Source organism: Chlamydotis macqueenii, chromosome 1, assembly GCF_036417535.1.
Source record: "Chlamydotis macqueenii isolate bChlMac1 chromosome 1, bChlMac1.mat, whole genome shotgun sequence".
NCBI lineage: Eukaryota > Metazoa > Chordata > Aves > Otidiformes > Otididae > Chlamydotis > Chlamydotis macqueenii.
The window spans coordinates 91,672,747-91,696,876 of NC_141556.1; the positions used below are offsets into that span (position 1 = coordinate 91,672,747).

The window sequence follows — 24,130 nt, forward strand, 5'->3', positions numbered from 1 at the left end:
GCTTCCAGGGATGGGGCATCCACTACCTCTCTGGGCACCCTGTGCCAGTTTTCCACCACCCTTATTGCAAAAACTTTCTTCCTTACCTCCAGTCTGAATCTACCTCCTTCTATTTTAAAACCATTACCCCCTGTCCTTTCAGAACAGGCCCTCCTAAAAAGTTTCTGCCCATCTTTCCTGTAGGCCCCCTTGAGGTACTGGAAGACCGCTATAAGGTCTCCCCAGAGCCTTGTCTTCTCCAGGCTGAACAGCTCCAACTCTCTCAGCCTGTCCTCACAGGAGAGGTGCTCCAGCCCTTTTATCATCTTTGTGGCCCTCCTCTGGACCCACTCCAACAGGTTCGTGCCCTTCTTATGTGGGGGCTCCAGAGCTGAACACAGTACTCCAGGTGGGGTCTCACCAGGGCAGAGTAGAGGGGCAGGATCGCCTCCCTCGACCTGCTGGCCATGCTTCTTTTGATGCAGCCCAGGATGCAGTTGGCTTTCTGGGCCGCAGGGGCGCATGGCCAGCTCATGTTGAGCTCATCAACCGACATCCCCAAGTCCTTGTCCTCAGGGCTGCTCACAATCTGTTCTCTGCCCAGCCTGGATTTGTGCTCAAATCTTATGATATTGTGTAAATTAGTGCAGGATAGCACCAAAATAGCTTGTATATTCCTAAAAAGTGAAATAAGTGGATGGAGAAAGCTCAGTTGCCTTGGCTTTAGGATAATAGGTTAGCAACAGATGAAGAAACCATAGTAAAGAAATCTATCTCCTGTGCTTTAAGCAGCAGGTCTTAAATGAATGGAGAATTCATTTGCTTGTATGGCAGGAAGTAATTGCTGTAAAACTCCTTTTGCTTCATTTTGAGGACCTGGTCTTCCAAGGTGCGCACTAACTGCTACTGAGCTCTGCAGAAGCTGAGTCTGCTCATTGGCATTCACAGAACTGGGAGCTGGTGGGGAATTAATAACAACAAGATTTTAAGTGTTCAGCCTAACCTTTTAAAGTTACTGACCTGCATTCAGGTTACACATACAGAGCAATTTTTTCTTGAGCTGCAAAGACTCTAAATGTTAAATCAGCAACTCCATCAGACTAGCAGCGCTTCTCCCCTCTGTTTGCTTGCGCCCAGCTGCCATGACTGGAGTAGAGGAACAAGAAACCTATCTAAGCACATCCATATCTTACTGTGACACAAGTACAAGCCCCACTGACATAAACTAACACGAAGTGACACTTTGTTTAAAATGTTGTTTTGAATGTCTTCTCCCATTGATTTTCTGCAAAGGAGATAAATAAGCATTGTGTGTGGTGCAGCCAGGCTGAGTATTTTTGCTCCTATGAGTGTTTACACATTCTCTGGTGGTTGTTCATATTGCTGTTTGTGGACTGTAAATTCCAGACCTGTATGTTTGTAATGTATACATTTACTGGAGCAGTGCAGTTTTGGAAGTATGGTCACAGTACTGCTTTTTATGAACACAACCAGATGAATAGTAGTTGGTGGTGGTTTTTTGGTTGTGGTCCCCCCCCCCCCCCCACCTTCCAGAGAAGTGAATTAGTCTTTGTGCTCCCAGTGAAAGAGAAGGCTGCGGTGGCAGGAGCTTTAGTTAAGCAGAACCTTCTGTGCTCAGATTACTGCAGGTAGGTGCACGAGGAAAGCCACATAGGATTTGTCTGGTAGGAATCGAGTTAGTTTAGCTTTTCATCTAATTAAGAAGCAGGTCTGTTGGGCTCTCGGTTTGTTCGGTGATGATGAGGATGATGCGTGTTTTCTCTTGGGAGGAAGAGACTGAAGTTGTTACAGATGACAAAATTCCTGGTGGCAGAGACCCCTCCTGCCCCTCTGTTCCTGTTTCACAGTTCTCTCTGTTGTCTTTGAACAAAATCTTTTTCACTTACTGTTGTTGTCAGCATCTCAATCTCTGGGACAGTGGAAGGATGTGGAAGATTCTGGGAACTGATGCAGGGACTTCTTCATCCACCAAACTGAGTGGATGTAGCTTCCTGAACATAATGTTACATGTAGGAAGAAGAGTTCAGCTTAATCGGTCACTATTTCTCTTATTAGGTGGAATTTTTTTTGAACCTGGCTTCTATCGTGTTTGTGCAAGTTAAAATTACCTGTTTCTGATATTCCAAATTGTTTAAAGCCTGCCTAGTGTTTTCCTTTTTGCTCTCTCATGCACATTATTTACGCTTATTAGATGCAGGTTTCGCTGTCTTGCAGCTACCGTTGCAACCACCTCTCTCATTTGCTTATAAGTTTTTACTGAGTTTTAACCATTTGTCGTCAGTTTTATTAGCTTTAAACATAATTTTTAAGGAGAGCTGCTGCTGCTATGAATGTATTGTTTACAAATGTGATGCTAGAGGAAAATACTTGGTTTTACCCAGACTAAAATATTCTGATAAAATCTTCAAAGAGTTATTGTGCCTTCATGGTTTGGAATGATGCTTTGAAAGAAGTCAACTGAATGACATTTGTAGTGGGGAGGTGGTTTTTCCTTTTCTTCTTAATACTTGTGCTTCTCACCACCCCGATAATAGCTGTGCAATGAAAATAAGGAGGACCTACTACCATTATCAGCTTCTTAATGAACTCAAGAAGCAGGGGTCTGTCTGGTGGGCCTGAAGGTTGCCATAAAGAAGGTTGACCAGAAGGCACTGATTTGTTGATGTGTAGCAGATTGTCTTTTTCACTTGGCTATTTGAAAATTCAGCAAATTAAATGCACTAAAAAAGGTGAAAGAACATTTCACTTATCTAAAAGCAAATCTTTGAATATTAGAATTAAAGTTGACAGAGCAGCCTTAATTCAACTTCCCTGTGCTTTTCCAGTTTTTAATTATGTGATCACATGCTGTTTTCTGTGGGAACCAGTCTTCTCATAGTACAACTAATGGACCTGATCTGAGGTTCAATAGAGGTTCCTTAGTAAGAGGCTATTTTCTTTAAGATCAATTGCTTCACTTACTGCAAATACTGGGAAATGTTTAATATATGAGGCAGGAGATAGCAGAAAAAGAAAGGGTGCTCTTATTCTCAAGATTACGGTGAGAGCATGCATGTACTTAAAAAAAAAATGCTTGAATTGAGTTGCTTGTAAAATCAGACATCTTTAGGTGGGCTGCAAAGAAAGCTACTGTTTCTACTTTGTCTTACCAGTTCACTTACTCCTTTTAACTCTTCACTATTTCTACCTTTTGAAACATCCTCTTCATTTTCCTTTAAAGAAAAAATACAGTCAGTACCGGAAGAAACAACCTACCCTGGTCTTGCCTTCTTTTTGTTGCCTTCACTTTGCTGGTATACAAAAAACTATTTTTTTTTTTTTTTCCTCCTTTCCATAAAATAGCAATTTCCAGGATTTTCACTTTGAGTTGGTAGGAAGTGCACTGTGTTCCACATTATTCACTGACATAAGTGCACAAAACTCTTCCTGACGCTTTGACAGTTTAGTTGGAGATGCTGCTGTAGGTAGAATGTGTCTGTCTGTAGCCAGGTCCATTTTCTAGCACTGGGAATTCAGCTGTTTTCTTGTGAATTATTCTTTTCATATTTTATTACTACGAAGAGAACACAAAGAGTGCTTGTTTCTTTCTTTTTTTTTTTTTCCCCTCCCTTCCAGTTGACACAATCAGTATTATTTGAAGGAAAAAAATACACACAGAATGGGAAATAGGGTGGGAAAATGTAATAGGATCTGCAAATCTTTTCTGTCTTGTCTGAGTAAATGAGAGCTGATGAGAGATGCAGTACAATGAGGGCTAGGGAATGCTAGCTGAAGTAGTATATAAAGATTGTTTCCTTTTGCTTCACTTCATTTTACTGTATTGAATTTGAAAGGGAAAATTGCAGCGGACATGAAAGTTTGCTGTGGAAACACTGTGGGTTGCTGTACCCTTGATGTGAACCTGGGCAAACATGAAAAGGAAGGTTAAATAAAGTGCTGTATGAATTGTGTAGGTGTGCTTCTGAAGCTACTTTTTGAAGAGTGTCCCTTCAGAAAGAGTGGCCCTGCCTCTAGGGTTGTTCTGCTGCTTCTGTTTTCAGTCTTTTTTATTGTCCACTTAAGTTACCAATTTGGGAAAGGTGGTGTTGTGGGGGATTTTTCTGGGTTTTGTGGTGTTGTTGGTGTTTGGTTTTGGGGTTTTTTTTTTTTTTTTTTTTTTTTTTTTTTTTTTTTGTTGTTGTTCATTCGGTTTTTTTAGTCAAAACCATACTGATTTTCAGGCATACATATTTTGCAGGATCATGTGGCAACATCATTTTTTTTGCGTACAGACTTTCAAGAAGACTGGAAGGAGATTGTGTTTTCCCCATCCTCACCTTTTCAAAAGAGCATAATGCAGGCTAGGACAGAACTTAAAGAACTTGGTTCTGGGGAGGATACTACTACAGCAATGCACTTATTAATAGACAGTTTTACCTTGTATGTTACAAGCTGTAGTGCTTTTATCCAACCGGAGTGGCTGCACGTTGCTTGCTGCAAGGAAAAGCTGTAGTTAAAATCGGGTGTGAGTCAGTTTAGTCTGAAAAGTTGTTTTTTTGCAAACTATTATGCTACCTTAGGCATAGATAATTCCCCAAAGAAAATGAGGAAGAAGGAAGATAGGATTTTGATTTTCTGAGTCAAAGTCAGTCATGGAGGTCTGAAATAATGCAGCATGAACAGCAAACATTCCTGCATAAAATCCCTGACAACACAGATTATAAGGTTTGAGACTGTGTAGGAGCCACTCCTCTTGGGACATATCTTTGATAAAATGTGTGAAGATTAGACTTTTTTTTCTAATCTAAGTAAGCGAATTACAATGTTCAGAAGTAAAGTCCAACATCCTGTCTTCAGAGTCCAGCTGGTGTGATCCCAAGGCAGGTTCATGTCATGAGCAGAGTTAAGACTCTTCCCTTGGAAAAATTTGTTATTTTGTTTTGTTTTTTTTTTTTTTTTTTAAACTTCTGGATTTTTATGAAATAGGTATGCTTTGCAAGCATTTATCTGGTAAACATTTTGCTTTGTACACTCATTCCCTTACCAAAGTCCCTGAGACTGAAGAGGCTGGGGTAGGGTTGGTGGGCATTGGGGGAGAGAAATGAAGGAGAATGTTCTTGCTTTTCTCCAAGCAAATGAGTGGTTTAATGGTATTGTATAATATAGATCTTCTACCTCTCTGAGAGGAAGAGAGAGGTTGGGTAATTCTTTTGCTTCTCTCTCCACCCCCCCCCAGCCATTACTAGAGAACACCTCTCCCTCTTAATGCCACCTGGAAAGTGTGCAAGGGTACCGATAGATGGGTGTCTCTGAATGTGACTCACTGCAAGCATCTCTTGAGCTCAGTACCTGAAGTTTGGGTGTTGCTAAGTGCCATAGATTCATGTTGCTAGTTTAAGCGCAATCCGTTTTTTTTTCCCTGCCTGTAGTTTTGGAGGTAGAAAGGCTCCTCACCCTCCTCACCCTTTTTTTTTTTTTTCTTTCTTTTTTTTTTTTTTTTTTTTTTTTTCCAAACAGGTAAACTCCATAGATTCAGACAGGTGAATCTTGGATAACAAAAGAAAAGTGAAGAAAACAAAAGTTTTTCTTCCCCTTCTAGGAGCAAGTAGTGCATGAAAGAGGGAGGCAACGTTCCCGGCATGATGAGTAGATATAATGGCTACACAGCACTAAGAACAGATCTGGGAATTTAAAAGCTGGTTGAAATCCAGAACACATTGGGGTTTTAGTGGGTAGGGTAAGGAAGAGTGCTATATGGCAACCAATCTTTTCTGCAAATTATTTTGGTCTAAGTCTTTCTGCTGTGCAGTCTGAATAGCTGTCCTATCTCATATACTGTAGTAATTCAAGGAATATTCTTTTTAAGAGAATAAACAAATTTTTGCTGCTTGACATGTGAAATACTTGTACTAGTAAATTCCACAGACAGCTTCTTCACCCAAATATTGTTTTGTCTGATTATACAACCTTGAAAGTTTAAAATTGACTGGTTTACTGTAAGAAGCATTAAGTAAATGCAATCTCTCTATTTTTAATAACAGTAGCTCAAATTTCATGTGAGATCACACTAGTCCTCCAATGTAATTAAGTTTATGGTTTTCTTATGCACTTCAAATGACTGTGATGTGCAGTTAATATTATTTTTCAGACAAGTATTAGGACACCTCGGCAGCGATGCCAATGTGGGCTGGTGTCTATCAGCAGTGCAGACACCACAAAGTAATGGAAATTGCAAGACACTCTGCTATAATTTGTCTAAAAATATGCATGACAGCAAAGCTTTTTTACCTGAGTTTAGAAAGTGATAAGGCTCTGAATTAGAGTGAAGCTTCATAAATGAATCGGGCATGAAACAAGATTTTCAAGTTTGGCTCTAAGTCCAGTGTGCACTGAGAGTGAAGTATGGCTGAATATCAGAGATCTTCTGCATCTTGGATTTTGTATCATGACTGTACCTTGCGTCTCGTTTCCACTTCATAAACTTTAACTGTAAGATGATACAAGGCTGCATAGGGAGTTTTGGAGAAAAGCATTGGACAAACTTTTCATCTGTGTACATACATGTATATACACACATGTATTATTTTTTTTGTTTATTTAAAGGAATTGTGAGTTTTCAATACAAGAGCATTCTTTTTTTTTATTTCTAAGGAAAGAAAATTATATTAAAGATGCTTAAGAATTCCAATGAAATGGCCTGAAATTGTTGAAACAAAGTATTTAATTTAAACTGATGGAGGTTTTTTTTTTTTTTTTTTTATTTCAAAGAAGTTTTGAAGATGAAGGCTAAAACTTTGAATTCATGAGGGAGAAGAAGAATGTTTCTGACTTGGCTCCATCCGGTACACCTGTTGAAGTCCACAAGTTACAATTATAATTAGCTAGATTTGGATGTAGAGCTGGATCTGCATTTACAGTGTTTGTCACAGCTCTGTAAATCAGAACAAGATGTGATTATTCTGATATCTTGGAATGTCTGGGCTTGAGTCTGTGGCATCAAGATTTTGAGAGTCTTGAGATTCAGCTTGGTTGTGCATAGAAGTGCTGGGGGTGAGCCCCTAATCCCTTTCTGAAACAATCCCCTCTGATGTGATAGGATGTTCAGAAGTATTGACAGTAATTGTAAAGTTCTGACACATCAAAAAACCTCTCGTCCTCTAGAAAGCTGAAGTACAGCTTGCTTTATGTAAGTATTTAGGGACATGGTATAGACCACTAGGTCATATGTGGAGCAGCTTCTCAGACCTTTTAAGCTCATGAGCTAACTCCTGTGCAATGCTTAGCTGTGTTGTGGGGACAGCAGATCTTGAAAATCTCTGGCAGGTAGCCGTAAACTAGCCCTTCCCTTCCTTTCTTAGAACAGCACCTGCAAATGCTAACCAACTGTTTATTTTGTTCATGCAAATTTTTTGCCATGCAAAGTTAGGCTCCAGGTTTCCTTTGTTACACATAAAGAGGTTGGAATGTCCTTTGGAGTGGGAAATAATAACAAGGATAGTTTAGTAGCACCATCCTTTTTCTGTTTGCTCCTTAATTAAACAAGGATTGCAGAGACTTCAGTGAGATTGCTGCATCAAAGACGACTACAGGATTGGGCCTCACAGGTACTAACTCGTGTCAGTCCTATGGGGAGCTTTCTTGGCTTACTCTCTGCCTTTTAGGGGGATTGATGGGGGCAGGGAGCAGAGCGGTTGGGACAGGCCGTTGGAGAACCTGCCGTGGCATCAACTGTCTCTCACTGGCTGAGAACTGCTAGTTGACATTTGAGAGAACATGCTTTATATGAAAAAGTGATGAGTGAATGGAAATTAAAACAAAAGGGTTGAAAATAGAGCTGTAATCAATCTAGCCCAGTATCTCAATAAACCAGGGACATTTTTTCATGGTGAATTTGGGGCAGATACTGCAGCAAATGCCACAATAATGGGGTCTTCCCCCACTCCCTCCTCCCCTTCCATTAAATCTACATCTGGAAGGTGGATGGTGCTGACTCATAAATTAAATTGGAGTAATACATACAGTGTATATATATTTCTGTCACTTTGTCTCAAATTAAACACGAACCTTCTCCCCTGACAAGATGATAGAAAAGTTAATTGCTCGCCCTGGCTTTAAATTGGAATTTGAATTTGCAAAATGCTAAAGGTTTATGAGATCTAAATCATGAGGAGCTTAAATTACATTCCTGTGATAAAATATTAATAAATCAATTAAAACATAAGCCGAGTATAATATTACTTTTTTTTGTAGGAACCTTGAACACAATAATTCATTAGAGTGTGCAGTAACAATTATTGTATCTTTTTTAATTTTCTCTTTTTATTAGGTTTTTGTTTTTTTTTTCTAAACTGGGGAAAAGGCAACATCAGATGGAAACACACCACACAATGGTGGAATATTATCCTGGTACCAAGTCTAGTCATCTCCTAGTAACGATGCACATACATACAAAAGCATCTGAGCACAGATGACATCATGGCTCCAGTATAACAAGATATATTTTCTAACATCTGGGAGATGTTTCTCCCCTTCCCACCATCGGGAAGAAGGGAAGTAATCTCACTGCTCCTATGCTTTTTTTTTCCTCTTTTCCAGTCTCTTCCCATGCCATTTTATTATTTTCTTATTCTCCTTTCCCTTTCTGGGTATAAGATGAGCATGATTTCAATGTCAAAATGATCAAAAATTAAAAGGCCTTTCTGTAAAGCTGGCCTGAGTTTTGTGTTGGGGAAACCTAGGCTAGAATTGGATTTTCTTACTGGATTTTCAGTTACGTTGTGAACAACTCTCACATCTCTAATCTTTACATAACCCATTTCTGTGTACTATATAAAGAGCACTTCAGGCACAGTATGAAACTTGGTTATTATTTGAGGAAGGAGGTGTTATGCTAGCTCAGCATGCATTTCTTATATGCAAACATTAATACACAAGGAATGCAATTATTACATATACCTTGCACACCTCTGGTGCCTGTGATGGTGCGGATTCCTTCGTCAAGTGCTTTTTGCCTTCTGCGAAATGACTGGACTGCATGTCTGATACAGCTGTGCTTGGTAAAGGGTCTAATTGCTATTATTACATTATTTGTGTGGAATTCTTGAAACATTATTTAGTACAAATTACACATTAGTGGCAAATTGGGAGGTCTGGAGACTGAAGGCTGCTGTACGTATCCATAGCGTAGGTGCCGCGGCCAAGTGTGCTCTGCTCGCCCTCCGCTGCACCCTGGAGTCGTGCGTGCACACCCATCGCTGCTGCTGGCGTTGAAGTATCTAGTACATACCCTGTTTTGCTAGTTGCAGGCAAGACCGCTGCCTGCGGTGCCCTCTCCTGTGGGTCATCTGTGCTGCAGCCAAGGGATTTTTGGCTAAACCAGGGAATTTAAATAGAAGCCCAAGTCATTTCCCCCTCTTAGGGTCTGAGGGGCCAGCAGAGGAGAGGACTGCGTGCGGTAGGCAGCAGGGAAGGGGTGCGCAGCTGCTTCTCCCCTCCTCCGCCTGCTAGCAGCCTGCAGCCATCTAGCTCACAGCCGTACGGGGCAGCTGCCGTTGGCCAGCTGAAAGGAGTTAGGGCCAGAGTCAGCTGGGGAAAACAGCAAGAAGAGATCCAGGAGCAGGTGGTGGTTTGTGCTTCTAACCACCTGTCTGAGCAATGCTTTCCGTCACTGCCCAGAAGCTATGGCAGGCTCCGGTTTTCCCCGGGTATGGGATCCCTCCTGATGCTCAGAGCCCTCCCTGTGGTGAGACTGTAACCAGAGGATTCGAGGATCTGGTTTTACTGTACTCCTGGCTGTCCTAACTTTGGAGTGACTTCAACTTCCAATTAAACTTCAGTTTCCACAGGCTTTCCATTTGCTGTGCCTCGGCTGAAGAGATCCATCAGGGTCTGTTGTAGCGATGCAGAATATAATGAAACTTTGTTTTTCTAAGCACATGTACCATGTCAGTGCTGCTAAGCTCTTCATTAATATTAAAGAATCAGTTGTTAGTTTCTACATGCATTGCTTTTCATTATCCTCTTTTAAGAAGGGGACGTGGGACAAGTTACTTTCCACCAGCTCTTAGAGCCAGGTAGCAGGCCAGTGGTGTAATTGAAGTAAACTACATGTCTTTCAACAGCCCACCCTTGCACTGAACCTCACCAGAACTGGAGAAACACCAAAGACCCTGGCTCATGTTCGTTGGCAAGTAGAAGGTGGTTCATTGAGCTTGTTCTATGCAGACTGAGAGGCAGCCATCAGATGCGATTAGGTTCTTCTGGCTACCAGAATGAGCTAGCGTTTAAACCAACAAGCTAAAACTGAAGGCTTCATATCACCAGGAGAGTCTTCCTTTATTATGTTTTTTTATAGCAATAGATTGTTGCGGGTTGACCCGGTGTTGTTTATTCATGGCACTTGATAATTGCATTTACTCAATAGATTTAATACTTTACAAATTCTGTTTTAGGCTGTGACTGAATCTTTGTGAGCATTCCTGTAAATAAGTTTTAAAAATTGGATTAGTTGAAGTTTGTGTGTGTGTAGGGAGGTGTTCCAGATTTTTCTTGTATACAGGGATGTCTTCCAGCAGAGGCTAAGAAAACTTTTAATGCCAAGTTCTTTGTCAGTGATATCTTTCTACGAATTACAGGAGGTACACTGTCCTTGCTGGGGGGAAAGCAGAGTATATGCACAAAGCATCGTTGCCTCCTCAGAGCACGCTCCTAAGAGCTGGAAATTTGTTTCAGCCCTGGGTGACATCAGGTGCTTGAGGTGGTGAATTGAGGCCGGCGTATTGGCTCGTAAAAATGGAGAGGAGAACATGGACTGGCCAGTGCCAGTACAGGTGGTACCCTACAGCTACAAGGATCGTCCTGTCCAAAACCTTCCTTCCCTGTCCTGCATGGAGATTGCCATCCCTTCTTTACCCTTACCCCATGGAGGCAGCCTGCAGACGGACGGATGGACAGACGTTGTGGTAAGGATTTCCGTGCCTGTTGGGGGCACTGAGGTTCTCGCTGATGATGGTAAACATGATTTGGCTCCCGTGTTCTCATAATCAGGCTTACTCGCACTGAAACAGAGATTGCTCTATTGCAGTGCCAGGCCTCTAGCAATACCAACTGTTAAATAATAAACAGGCCCTGGTTGTTGGCAGCAGCTCCCCATCCCCCTGCCCCCGCCAACATGGAGTACCCATTTTCTGGGTTTACCTGATGCCTGTGCTCTAAAGTGCAGACCAGCGCCCATGTTCGGTGGAGGTAGAGGCAACGCAGAGACATCAGTCTCTGTCTAATCTGCTTAGTTTATTATTCTCCTAGGACCTGGGGTGATATAGCAAACATGCAGTGCTTTGGCAGCACTAACAATGGCTGTGCTGTCGTTCTAGATAATATTACAGACTTTTGCCTAATGCATGGGATTTTTTTTCCCCTCTGTTTATCTGCCTGTTCTTTAAGGTCTTTTTTCTTTTTTTTCTTTTTTTTTCTTTTTTTTTTTTTTTCTTTTTTTTTTCTTGGGAGGTTTGGGGTAGCTGGTAGGAGGGACTGATTCCGCCTTAATCAACTCTGTTTTTTCCTGTGAATTAAAAAATAAAGTAGCACGTTTAACTGGCTTGTTCTCCTGGTGGCAGAATGATATTTATTGTTTTATTGCATTAAGAAGTATTACCAAGCGTTTTTAGTGTAGTTTATGGTTAGAATGGGTATTAGAATGGAAGTCACTCCACCAGTGGGGAAAAAATACAGCAGCAAATAAGCCTTCATTCTTATCTCCATTTTGGCCACTTCTATAGTTTTTGTTTGATTTCCTTATTGCTATGTACACTGTACACATGTGGAAAACAGTATGTCCTGTTTTATGCAGAAGTGGAGTTCAAAAGCCTGAAGATAAGTTAGGAAAAATATTGTGATATTGTGAAGAAGAGGAGATTATACTGCAGAGTTAAAATGTAACTGCGTGAATAGACTGAAGTGTACATACTGATTTCCCTTTCGTTCTCTAAAACCTTGAGTGGAACACAAGCCAGAATTTTAACGTAATGGGATGATTAAAAAAAAACAAACCCATATATGAAATTAATTTTAAACAAAGGTGTTTTTTTTCCATTCTGTACGATTAAAAAGTCTTATATTTGGAGTCAACTAAACTTTGCACAGTGTAGACCATTTTTGCTTATTTGTAAGGGAACTTCCTGAGCTGTGGGTTAACCAAGGCATATATGGTAAGAAAAATCCTTGTGTTTTCAACAAATATTGCACTATAAAAATTGTGGTTTCCAGTCTTCTGAGGGGAGTTCTATAATAAAATTTCCTATCGACGTTACTTGAAACTCCACCCTTTATTGTAATTATGGCAGGTGCAAATATAAGGAAGCAAATGTAATTAGTAGTCGGACGTGGGAGCACTGCCCTGTCATTAGCTTTTCCTACTAGCATTTCCTCTCTGCAGCTTTACTGTTAAAGGTCTGAGAACCCTCACATAATTAGTGTTTAGCGTTTGAACTAAGAAATACAACGGTGTGAAGCTCACTGATGCTGTTTCCTCTTAAAATAGATTGTGTAATATGTGTATATCTCTCCACTTTCAGTGAGTCAAGGTAGATACTCCAGAATAAGGTGAGAGAACTTGAATTTGTCTAAATCCTTGGGCCATATCTCATCATATGGGATTTCCAAAGCATCTAGATGATGTTAGGAGACCAGCACTCTTTGCTTCCCATGGCATTTGTTTTCCTAACATACTTGAGCACTTCAGAAAATTCTTGTGTGTTTTTTTAATCATCCCTGAAGGCTTTGGCCTGAACAAGCATCTGGCATTTGACGCAGTCTGTGTTGAGACTGCAGCAGTGACTTCTCCCCCTGTTTGTCATTTACTTGAGTAGATCTCTACGGACGATCTTTTGATTTATTCTTAATGGGAACAAGCTGGATTCAGTGCTTCGGAAGGTCTGCAAAATGTGGGAGACGTGTCAGAAAATGAACTTTCGGGTTAACATGTTCTTTCTGAAAGGTGCAGTTTAATATGTGCTTTTTTTTTTTTTTTTTTTTATTTCATCAGAACGTTGAAGCAATGCCAACAGATAATTTTCAGGAGGCTAGAACAGGGCAGCTGTAGGTATGCAGGGAGAGGCAGTGCACTCCGGAGATTAATGAAGTGCCTTTGCAGCTGCTATTGTAGAAACTGGAAACTTTGTTTCATTAAGCAGAAAAATAAACTACAGAAACAGAAGACTCCCTCTCCTTCTTTCTAAAAGTGTTTCCTTTCTTAAAATGCACATTTTTAATCCAGTGGGAAGAGTCTTTTCTTACTGCTGACATACTCCTTAAATCATATTGTTTTCAGGCAGTAGGTAGAGCGTGTAGTTGAGTGACATTTGCTTGTAACTGTAACTAAAACATAGTTTTAGTGACATAGAAAAAATTATTGCATTTATAAGCTGAACCATTTACAGCCCGTAGAAGGAAAATTCAAAGCAAGAGTTTGCAATGGAACATCTCTTATCTCTTCCGGTGCCTGCAGATATGCCATCTTAGGTTGGGATTTGTTTAGCAAAAAGAGAGTTGTCCAGGCAGTAGTTGGTCAAAAGAATCACCAGGAAGCACTGGAGGGAGCTTTGGGCGCAATTCAGTGGGGTGGTGCTGTTCCCTTGAAGCCAGCTCTGATGCTTGTGCCCAGCAGGATATTTAGGGGGATATTTTATTTCTACAGCTCTAGCTTTCAGGTAGGACCTGAAAATCTAGCTATTTGTTGCCGTAAAAGTCTTGTTAATGCTTTTCTCAGCTGGTGGCAATATACTTAGATACGTTTTTGAGCTTTCGGGAGCATGGTGAGGGGAAATATAGTAGAGGATGAAAGATAATGGTTTCAGAGTCATCTCATACATACTTGAACTCAAAGCTTGAAGCAAATTTCAGGGTCTGTGAATTCCAGGAGTCATAACTGGAAACTCCCTTGCTGTGGCAACAAATGGGAACACTATTCCTTGCTGTGTGGGTGACATTCCTCCAGGTAGCACCAAACTTGGTTTCTAGCACAAGGCAAAGTTGAATCCCGAAGCAGACCCAGAGAGGACTGCAAACATTCCAGCACTGGGAGGTGCTTGAATGAGACCTCTCAGTGATGGCTCTCCACTGAGCTATGCTCTGGTGAAATACAGTAACTTAACTATCAAATAAAGCAACACTTTTTTTTATTCTTCTTTTTTTTTTTTTCTTTTTCCCAAGAGAACAAGAGCAATGTCTTTCCAAGCTGTGTCCAGACTTGAGAATTTTTCTCAGAAATCTTCAGAAGCAATGATACCTCTTGCACTGTGCTGACCATACATGCATCTTTTGTGGGAGGACTGCTTATGACAGTCATCAGAAAGAAGAATGTTCTATTTAATTCTGCAGGTCACATAAAATCTAACAACAGACATTTCCTTTTGTACAGTTTGAGGTCAGAAAGGATCATTAGATTACCTAGTTTGACCTTCTGTATGTCACCAGCTGTTAAATTTGTCCAGTCATCCTTGTTTTGAACCCAGTTACACACAAACAGCATTTCTCCATCTTGAAACCATCAGGAGTTTAAAGCTCCTCCCTTCCATTGATAGTTTTGTTCCAATGGTTAATTCCTTTGCTTTTTAAAAATGTGAGATCTGTTTCTGGTTCAATTTGACTTTTCTTCCTTTCTTTCTTTTTTGGCTTCACATTACAGACTTTTGTTCTTGTTATGCCTTTCTTCACCCGGTTGAAGATCCATTTAGAAAACAATGCAACAAAGTAAAAATGCCTTCCCGAGCCTACCCACTACCTCCTGTTTATGCCTCTGGGGACTGCGTTAGCCATCTTTGCCACATTGCACTGGGTGTTCATCTTCAGTTGTTTATTCGTTCTGACCTCTAAATCCTTTTCAGAATTGCCGTTTTCCAGAGTGTAGCACACCCCACACACCCCTGTGCCCAATCCTTTGGGTACAGCTTATGTTCCTTTTTCTTAAAGGTATGCCATACTAAAAAGTTTTATTTGAAAGAACAAAAACTTGTGCAAATGCCTGATTCTCCCCATCTGTTGATACCCTGTTCTCCTGAGATTTTATTGGTCTTTGTGTCACCCGGAAATCTTTATCAGCAGTGATTTTATAAATTGGAGTGATTGATCAAAATGCTGAATAGTGTTGGGGGTTATTACTAATTTTACATGCATCTTACTAAAAAAGTCTGTGTTTGAAGACTCCTCAGGTAACATTTCTGTGAGGATCTTCCATTAGTTAGCTGTTCAATGTGTGCTTTCATTGACAGAGCTGGAATGCTGTGTAGTAGTACTACGTCAAAGACTTATAAAACTGTAAGTGTATGTGCTCGAATGCTTAGAAAGCTTATATACTTACCAAAGAATGAAATCAGGTTTATTTGACAAGACCTATTTTCCATAAAATCATGTTGACTAGCATTAATTATATTCCTATCCTTTAGTTTTTTTTGTCAATGAGCTCAGTCTTGGCATAAGTGGGTGCAAATTTACTGGTGTTAGTAGACTTGTACATTTTTTAATGAGCATATATTACTAAAAAAAAAGGAAAAAAGCAAAAATCAAGGCTAAGGGTGATCCAAGAGTACTTTAATTAATATTTAGAGAAGCAGTCTATAACTTCTCTATGTGGCTGTGGTTGAAATGCACTGGTAAGTCGCAGTGACCATAGGCAGAATGGACAGTAGGGAAGATCTCTAACTGGAATTTAAATTAAAAAAAAAAATGCATCTGGGATTTTCTACAAAAGTTAATGTTGGATCTGAATTAATCTTTTGTCTTACAGAAAGCATATGTATATGCTCTGTGGGCATCGACACAGTACTCTCACAATCTTCTCTTGTTTGTACTAAAGTACAAAGTACAAGTAAAGCTTGGTTTTCGTCAGCTGGTCACTTCTTTCATTTTCTGAAGTTCACAATGGGAATCTAGAGGGGGAAATCCTCAAAGTACTGCAGAATTGTAGGTGCTGACAAGATGGCTATGAACCAGCTGTACTGCTGTGGAGGAGGGAGTTTGATGACTACTGTAAACTTCTCGGTGTTCCTTTCAGATAGCTTGAGAAGTGATTTCCTTTCCTATTAGGTCTTGAGATGTTTTGCGCTTTAAACACCCTATTTTGCCTATTAAGCCTGAAATATTTACAATTTACGTTAGTCTCCAAATGAATAATGTTGAAGGCTCTGCAGGCAGAATTCCTGGACTACTGCATTTGACTCTGTCTAGTGTACAGAAATTTGCAAGAGTGGATGAGAGTTGTATGTATAGAAATATTTTAATCTTCTATAAAGTAAATGTGTGGGATTTTTTTTTTTTTATCTCTAGGGCATAGAGACTTGGCCAAAATTGGGCTGGCATGGCTGACCAAAAAAAAAAAAAAAAAAAAAAAAAAAGAATTGAGAGTATACAAGAATGACCTACTTAAAAAAATTAAATTGGAAAAAAGAGTAATGGCTTGTAGCTATGGGTAATGGAATTTGGGACACTGGTGACTACACTTCATCCTAATCTTGCTTTTAATTGACAACAGATGTGTTTGTGCTTTATTGTAGAAGGACTCTGTGATCAACATACCTTTGCTGTGTGAAACCCCTCCATTTTATGATGCTGTTCAGAGCAAATATTGTATTTCAGTTCAGGATTCCAACATTCAGGTCTAGGATTTTCATTTAGATCCACTTGCATTGTATTATGAGGGAAGTTCACCTTGAAAATTACAAAAAAAAAACCTCCACCCAGTCTCATTCTCCCTCAAAAAATCCCCACTTTCTTTCTAAACGCTTAAACTTCTTCCTGTTCAAAGGATGACACAGCGATGGCCAGTGTTTTGATGAACATTGCGTGGTGGGTTAATGTTATGCCTATTGCAAGTGTTTGGGGTAGAGACTCTCTCTTTCTATACAGTGCAAAGGATCGTTGTTTCTGATCTGACTCTCTGGACATTATTGTGATACAAATATTTTCATTACCATAATGCATGGGTTGGAGAAGTTCAAACAGAATTTAAGTGATTTCTGTGTTGTAATGATAGATAAAATTCCTGAGTCTCAAACCCACTCTTTTGGCAATAGATGGGTACTTTACTCAGTGGCCATTTTCTGAAAATTAGTGAAAGCATTTATAAGGAAGTTCTTAGTGGTAAACCATTTGAAATAGAATTTTTTTAACTTACTGTAGGTTTTTTCACCCACAAGTTTATTATCATTTTCTCATCCTTCTTGATTAAAATGGCATTTTAGATCTTAGCAGTTCATCTATACATTCAGTCCATAAGCCCCTCCACCTGAAAAGTTCATAGGAGATTTGGTGAGATACTGTGCGCCTTGGCGAGCCTGAGTGATTTATTAAAATCCTCACCCTTCATCCCCTTCCAAATACGACAGTCAGAATTCAAAGTGAGAATAATTACAGCTGTGCAGTTACGGCAGTTCTGAAAGACAGGGTAATATGAAGACTCCAGAGGAAATGTTAACAATTCTAATAGTTTTTCATGAAAGACAGAGACACTGTCAAACCAGATGTTTAACCTAAGAATAGGTTAAAATAAAAAAAGACAGACAGACCTAAGGGCCAGGTGAGCCGTGGTACTGAGGTTAAGCAGCCAAAAACTTGTCTAAAATATTGATATTTTGCTAACAAAAAACCCCTACATCTATTATCTGTCCCGCTAGATAAGTCACAGGGGGGAAAGAAAGAAATCTCTTTTGCTACCTCTCTCTGAAATACTAAATTAAAGTTAGTGGCTACATTTGACAAAGTGTTTCATCTGTGCTGCACGTAGTGAACTATTAGTACAACTGCTGCATTTGTACAAACTGAATGGCATGCTATTGTCCATCATCTTTTTCTTTTCCTTTTTTTAATCCTTGTTTTGAATAATTCATGGGAAAAAATGATCACTTCATAATGCCACAAACTCACAGCAGGCAAAACTAATTTTACATGATATGAAAACAGATTTTATTTATTTAAGAGTAATATTTAAAGAAAACAACAACTTTTTTGACACCAGCTGCTGGGAAATAAATAGAATATTTTATGACAGAAAAAAATCCAAATGCGTTAAAAGCTGTTCCTGAGAGATGGATTAAAAAATAAAATATAGATGTTCGGCAGATAAATTTAAACTTAGTGGTCACTGATGTAATTCTGCTCCTTTGGGGAGTGAAGGATAGTTTTCTGGAGGAAAGGAAACTTCAGAGGAGTGATAAGTTGTGCACAACAAGTTCCCTGAATAGCCGGTCTCTGCGCTGGTGACTGGGGGCAACTTGGGTGACAACTCCGCAAGACTTTTTACATCCTATAAACCAGATGGTTTTTTTTTTCCCCTCAGGTATCTGTTGTGTGAGAAGCAAGCTTCCTTTTTTTTTTTTTGTCCAGTTTTTCTGTATCTGACCTCAGCTCTTTGGCAGGAGGAAACACTGAAGAGCTAGGATGTAATGTTAAGCTATGACTTTTTTTTTTTTTTTCTTCTCCTCCCCCTTGGAGTGGCTTGATGAGTGCCACGAGAAGTATAGAAGTATTCTGGAGGAGACGAGGGAGGGAAGAAATCCGTTAATGGTGCTGTGCACTGCTTTTCCTTTGCTTTCTGCAGAAAGAGAACAGAGAGCTGCCTTGCAGCGCAGGGGAATGGAGGCAGGCAGTGCTCAGTGTGAGAGCCTTTTCCCTCGCTGCAATCTGGCGGCTGGCGTGGGGTTAGACTGGGTGCCGTGAGCCCCTCTGGGCTTTGTCCTGGCTGCCCCAGAGAACAAGGAGCGAGTAGGTCGGTGCTCGGTTCCAGTGGGGCAGGGAGGAGGAGATGGAAAGCGAGGAGAGGAAAGCTGCACGGTATTTTAGCGCAAGAGCAGTCAGAACAAATGCCATCGGTAATATAAATGTTGTTTATTGCATTTTCATGTAAAATTGTTTAACTTAAAAACTCTTAGTGACAGAGGGAATGTAAATCTGAGGCTGAGAGCCTGAGTCACCAGCAGAAGTTTATTATTATCCCTGATAACAGCTGAATTCCAGCCTTCCTGCATGCTATAAAATGGGGCAGTTTTGTCTATTATTGGCGCCGTGTGCACCGCTGTAGTTAAGGGTTTGTCAGCAGTTCAACTGTAAGCCCCTATTTTCATGGGTTTATAACTCGACTGTTAAAAATTCACTCCAGACTGAAACTTGGCACACAAGATGAAGTCTCTGCAAGTTATGCTGAAACTTGGGCTGTCCTCAGGCAGCTTCCTGACAGTGTTAAAAAACACAAAGTGTGTGTACGACTCTTTTCAAAACACAAGAGAGAGCAAGGACAAGGGCCCAGCGTTTTGCACCTTTGCTTAAAAATGACGCTGTGGTTGGATTTTGGCTTGCTTAGAAGGAACACTCTGATGACCCTTGATATTCTGGCACATCTTAAATTTGGAAATACTTTTTTTAATGTAACTTATCTTCCTTGTTAGTTTTACATGGAGAGAAATCCATCAAGCCCTTTGTATGCATTTATTTAAATGGGAATTAAATGCACTGTTGTTTTGCTATGCTTTAAGGTTTAAACACCATTTAACACTTCCATTTAACTAGCTGCCATTAGTTAGTTAATATTTGTATAGAGCTGGGATGATACAACGTGCTCTAAGTGTGTGAAGTACACTGTTATTTAATACTTTTAGTAATATTTTCCAAGAGCTGGATTTCAAGCTGGTGGGTAGTTGTAATGATGCAACCTTTGCTCTGACCCAGTGTAATGTGGTACAAGGCATGCTGTAATCACGTGGAAAGAGCATGATTTGGTGTAATTGCATGCTCTATTCATCAAGGTATGAGAATCAATGCTTTTTTTTGAAGGGACGTTCATTTTTTCAAACCGGTTGGACGATTTATGGGTTTGTTATCTCGAAAAAAATGCCATTAAGTTACTCTTGATTTTGTAGCTGGTCATGGTGGTCAGGGAATACCTTCAGTGCTGCAGACTGCCAAGAATACTCCAAAGGAAGGAAGTGAATAGTGGTAGTTCTTCATGTGATTATACAGATCTCTAAGTAGATAGGTCCAGCTGTGAAATCTGGAGCTGACCTGGGAAAATGAACCTTTCTGTACATCGGAATCAAAAGCACGGGCAAAAAAATTACAAGAGAGAAGGTCTGTTTGCGGTGCACCGAGAGGTGAAGGGTAAAAAAAATTGGTGGGTTAAAAATCAGACTCTGACATCCATGGAAAGATGGTGCTTGTCTTGTTATCATTAATAAATGTAAAATAAGTATATGAAAAAAATGTGTCCATACTTTGCACATATAATTTTCTTTAGATTTTTTTCCAATGCTTGACCCATTAAGGATTTAATTCTTGGCTGATATCCATTGCTTAAACAGCAGCACTGGAAATGAAGTTGACCAAGTGAAACAAATTCTCTTCACAGACATAAATCAGAAATAACCCTGGATTTTCAAAGAGGTGTCAGTGTTCTGGATTACACTAGCATATATCTAAAATAAAAATTTGGCCATCTATCTAAAATGTGGGAGTTTGTGTTGTGAGGTAGCAGTTGGTTGGCATAGACCTCCTTTTTCTGAGATCATCTAGTCTGTCCGCCAACATCTGAGCCTGCAAAAAAATGTCATTATCTTAATATCCACCATTCTTGATAGATGACTCTCATACCTAACCTTGATTACCTCTGGAGAAAATAGTTAAATACAGTCGTATGGGATTTGCTAACAAATATTTAAATGTCTTACTGTATTGGAAATAGCAAATCCATGTAATGAATTGTAACCAGAAATGAGACTGAGGTGCATCTTCTGGAACTAACTTTTTGCTAAACTTTATTCAAATTCTAGCATTGTTGGCAGAGCACGTGAAAGGGCTTGAGGTCCAGAAGGGTACATAACTGATAGAGTTCTGTGTAATCAGTCTTTGAGGTCTCAGTATAAAAAGCATCATTAACTCAGTGTTACCTTTCAGTGCCTTTCTAAAATCTTTCATTTTAGACGAGAGGCCTGCGTGCAGAATTTAAGAGGCTTATTCTCTTACACAGAAATAATGCTGCTAAGCTGCTAGAAATCTCAGCAGCTTAATATAAATGTTCAAATAAAAAAGTTAGTATTTTAACTGTATAACCTTCAAATATAATTAATAATGAAATCCTAAGCAGGAGCCTAGGGGAAAGCATTTGGATTCTTTCTATTTGTGGAATAGGTGCAGGTCTCTAGTGTGCAGTTGAAAATAGGGACTAAATATGAGCTGATGATTTAGAAATCACTAATGTGTGCTGCTGAATACAGTCATAGTTGTGATCTGAAGTAGAGCACAGGAAATGAAAACAGAGGGACCTGGGCCACCAACTTCACGCTTGAATAAAATTTTTGAACTTGTGTACGAGGTGGAGGTATTCAGATGCAGAGTTTTTGTTCATTTGGCCTGAGGATTAAATTGTGTTATCCTGCCAGTGCAGGAGGTACTATATTATTTTTTTTTTTTTCTTCATTCCCTTACCAGTGCCACCCAGATTATTATTCTGGAGCATAATTCAGGAAACAAAAATCCCAATAAGAGAATGTGTTCTGGCCACTGGTATGATGAGGCTGTTGAGATTTCTAGCACAGCAAGATGCTTTCCAGAAACACTGGCAAGAAGGTGTTGTCAGGAGTTAATCCGAAGATGGTGGTCATATTCTAACTCAGAATAGGCAGAAAGAAACTGTCAGAAGAAACTTTGGTTATTTCTTTTGGTTTTCTAGCTCTTTAAGCAGCTTGCAGTACATTCTGCAGGTCTGACTAAGGTACAAATGAGGATCAAGTTGGGGGCTGCTACATTAAAATCCTTGGAGTAATATGACTGAGCAAGTCAAAAATGAAGTTCAGTGGACATGGTAGTCAGTATTTACACATTGCTGTCACACTGTGTGACCTAAAGTATTTCAGTTATTTCCTATGTAGGTATAAGTTGCCATTTTACTGACAGCTTCTGGAAAAGTGATGGTATTGGCTAATGGAGCAATCATACTGCTTGTCCGAGAAGAAAAAAATATTTTTAGCCTTGTCTTTTATAACAACACCCTGAAATGGTTGATTATGCCTAAAAGGGGCAACATAGAAGTCAAACTGTTACTTCACACAGCCTGTTTTTTCAAACAGGAAGAAGCAACAATCTCATAAAATGTGGAAAGGACACTGAGATTCACTTCTTGTCTCCTCTTCCAGAAACCCACCCCCAGCATGTCAGCTACCAGGGCTGCATTTCAGTCCCAGGACCAACTTCTTGCAGGCCATGTGGTGCTGTACCCTATCCTTTCTCTCAGAGTGCGTGCATCATCCCTCCTCTACCCGCAGCAGCGATAACTCTTCACAGCAGGCACCATAGCTTAGGTTTTTGTGACCATCTGTGGTGGTTGTAGGAGAATCTCTGTTCTATGCTGTCTTCTCCTTAGGAAAAATGATGAGCTGATGGAAATACTCACTTGTCCGTATCCAGCCCATTGCTAACCAGTAATGCTTTTAGATTATGCTGAATCTTTCTCCCACTTCAAGCAATTGAAGGATGTACCAATGAATGACTGTTTAGCAAGTTCAGATTATTTATGTAGTCTTAAAGGCTTTTATGTAACCTTTCACATGTGGTGGTCATATCTAAATGCGCCTTGCACCATTAACACAGTTACTTCTTTTCTGAAGCCAGAAACTGACTGGTTTGAAGTTGTGGAAGTCAACTTTGCCCCTTACTCTGGATTCAGAAGAATGTTCTGGACATCTTAAGACATTAGCAGATAAAGATACCAGATATCCAAAATATTAGCAAATTCCTCTAATAACATGTTTCAGAGTTTTGTTTGAGATCTTAGTTTTCTTTAGCAATGTTTGTTAGGCCTCCTATCTCCATAGGGCATACAAATTGTTCATCTTAGCCAAAATCAGATAGTAAGTGCTTAATAGAATAGAGTAGAATGCAAGTCTAGTCTTTGGACTTCTTTAGCTGTCAATTAAAAGCAGAAGACTGGTATTTTGGAAGATTTTTTGGTCAGAATGGTGCTTCTTGGTGATGTGTAGTCTTTCTCCCACCTCAAGACGTTAAAGAGAAGACTTCTTGTCATAGGATTCTTTTTTTATCAGTACTGCTGAAGGTAGTAGAGGAGAAGGACCACTTCCAGTAGTTTTCAGGAAACAATTAGTTCAGTGAGCACTGGAATTAATGAATCTAGATTTTCTATGAATTAGTGCTATAGCTGATTAACTTGCTACCTAAGAAGGTATGAGCATTTTACGGTTTCTGAGATGTTTAGAAATCCAGTTCTATGGTGCTTAAGGTATGAATTTGTACTGTGTATTCTGTCTGGGGGAATTTCTAGAATTCTTTCTACCCATGACTTTTTAATGAAGCTTGTAGGAATCTACTCTTTTATTCAGGGTTGTACCCCTCTAGCAACTTTGAAAATGGTAAATTCACAGAGTGTTAGGGAGAGGATGTGTCTAGATAGCACGATTTTAGCCTTAAGGTGAACAAGAAGTATCCAGAGACAGGATATCCTTAGTTACTCCAGGTTTAACCAATGATTTGCTCTATGACCTTTGGCAAATCACTTGTCTCTTTATGCAGTAAGAAAATATCGATTGATTGAATCAGTCTCTGTGTGGGATAAGGGCCATTTTCAGATTCTTGATTGAGGATCTCAGAATTCTTTATTGCCAAATACTGAAAAGATAGAAGATAATGGTAAACAGGCTGTCAGTATTTTCTTAAGATATGCTGACATATGTTTTGATAATGATTCATACTGAAAGGTTTGAGCAGGTTCTGCTGATGGAATAATGCAAGTGAAAATGTTTCTCTGAATTGAGGACAGTTTGGGTATGGACTGTGCAGGCTGAAAAAAGGAAACCTAAGGGCATTTATGGATTTGAGAGGTTTACCTAAACATTAGCTTGTTGTTAATAAAAAGATCTCCTAGAAATTATGAGAGATTTATTTAACTGTTGATATACTATCTATGATTTATTGCCAATTGAAACTTGCTGTAAGAGAAACAGACTATGTAAGTTTACTTGCTTGGGATTTTTTTGGTCATATACTGGCAAATTTGTAAAAAGTAAAGCATCAAGGCTTCTTTTCCATTCCTTTCACCTGTCTGTAATGTATACTAGAGCCAGTCCCCTCCTTGTTTTCTTATTCGATTGTTTGAGGTGAC

At 39.7% G+C, this 24,130-nt stretch overlaps 1 long non-coding RNA gene across 4 annotated transcripts in view; it reads left to right on the top strand.

Moving 5' to 3' along the window:
- Positions 1-24,130, top strand: part of LOC147602201 (uncharacterized) — a 332,633-nt gene that overhangs the window by 135,866 nt on the left and 172,637 nt on the right. The window contains exon 4 of one of the 4 annotated variants that reach the window (XR_015260409.1): positions 5,497-5,672. The exons of the other annotated variants lie outside the window; for them this stretch is intronic. This is a non-coding gene — a long non-coding RNA (uncharacterized LOC147602201). Of the gene's footprint in view, positions 1-5,496; positions 5,673-24,130 lie in introns of those variants that run through there. 4 annotated transcript variants of the gene reach the window in all.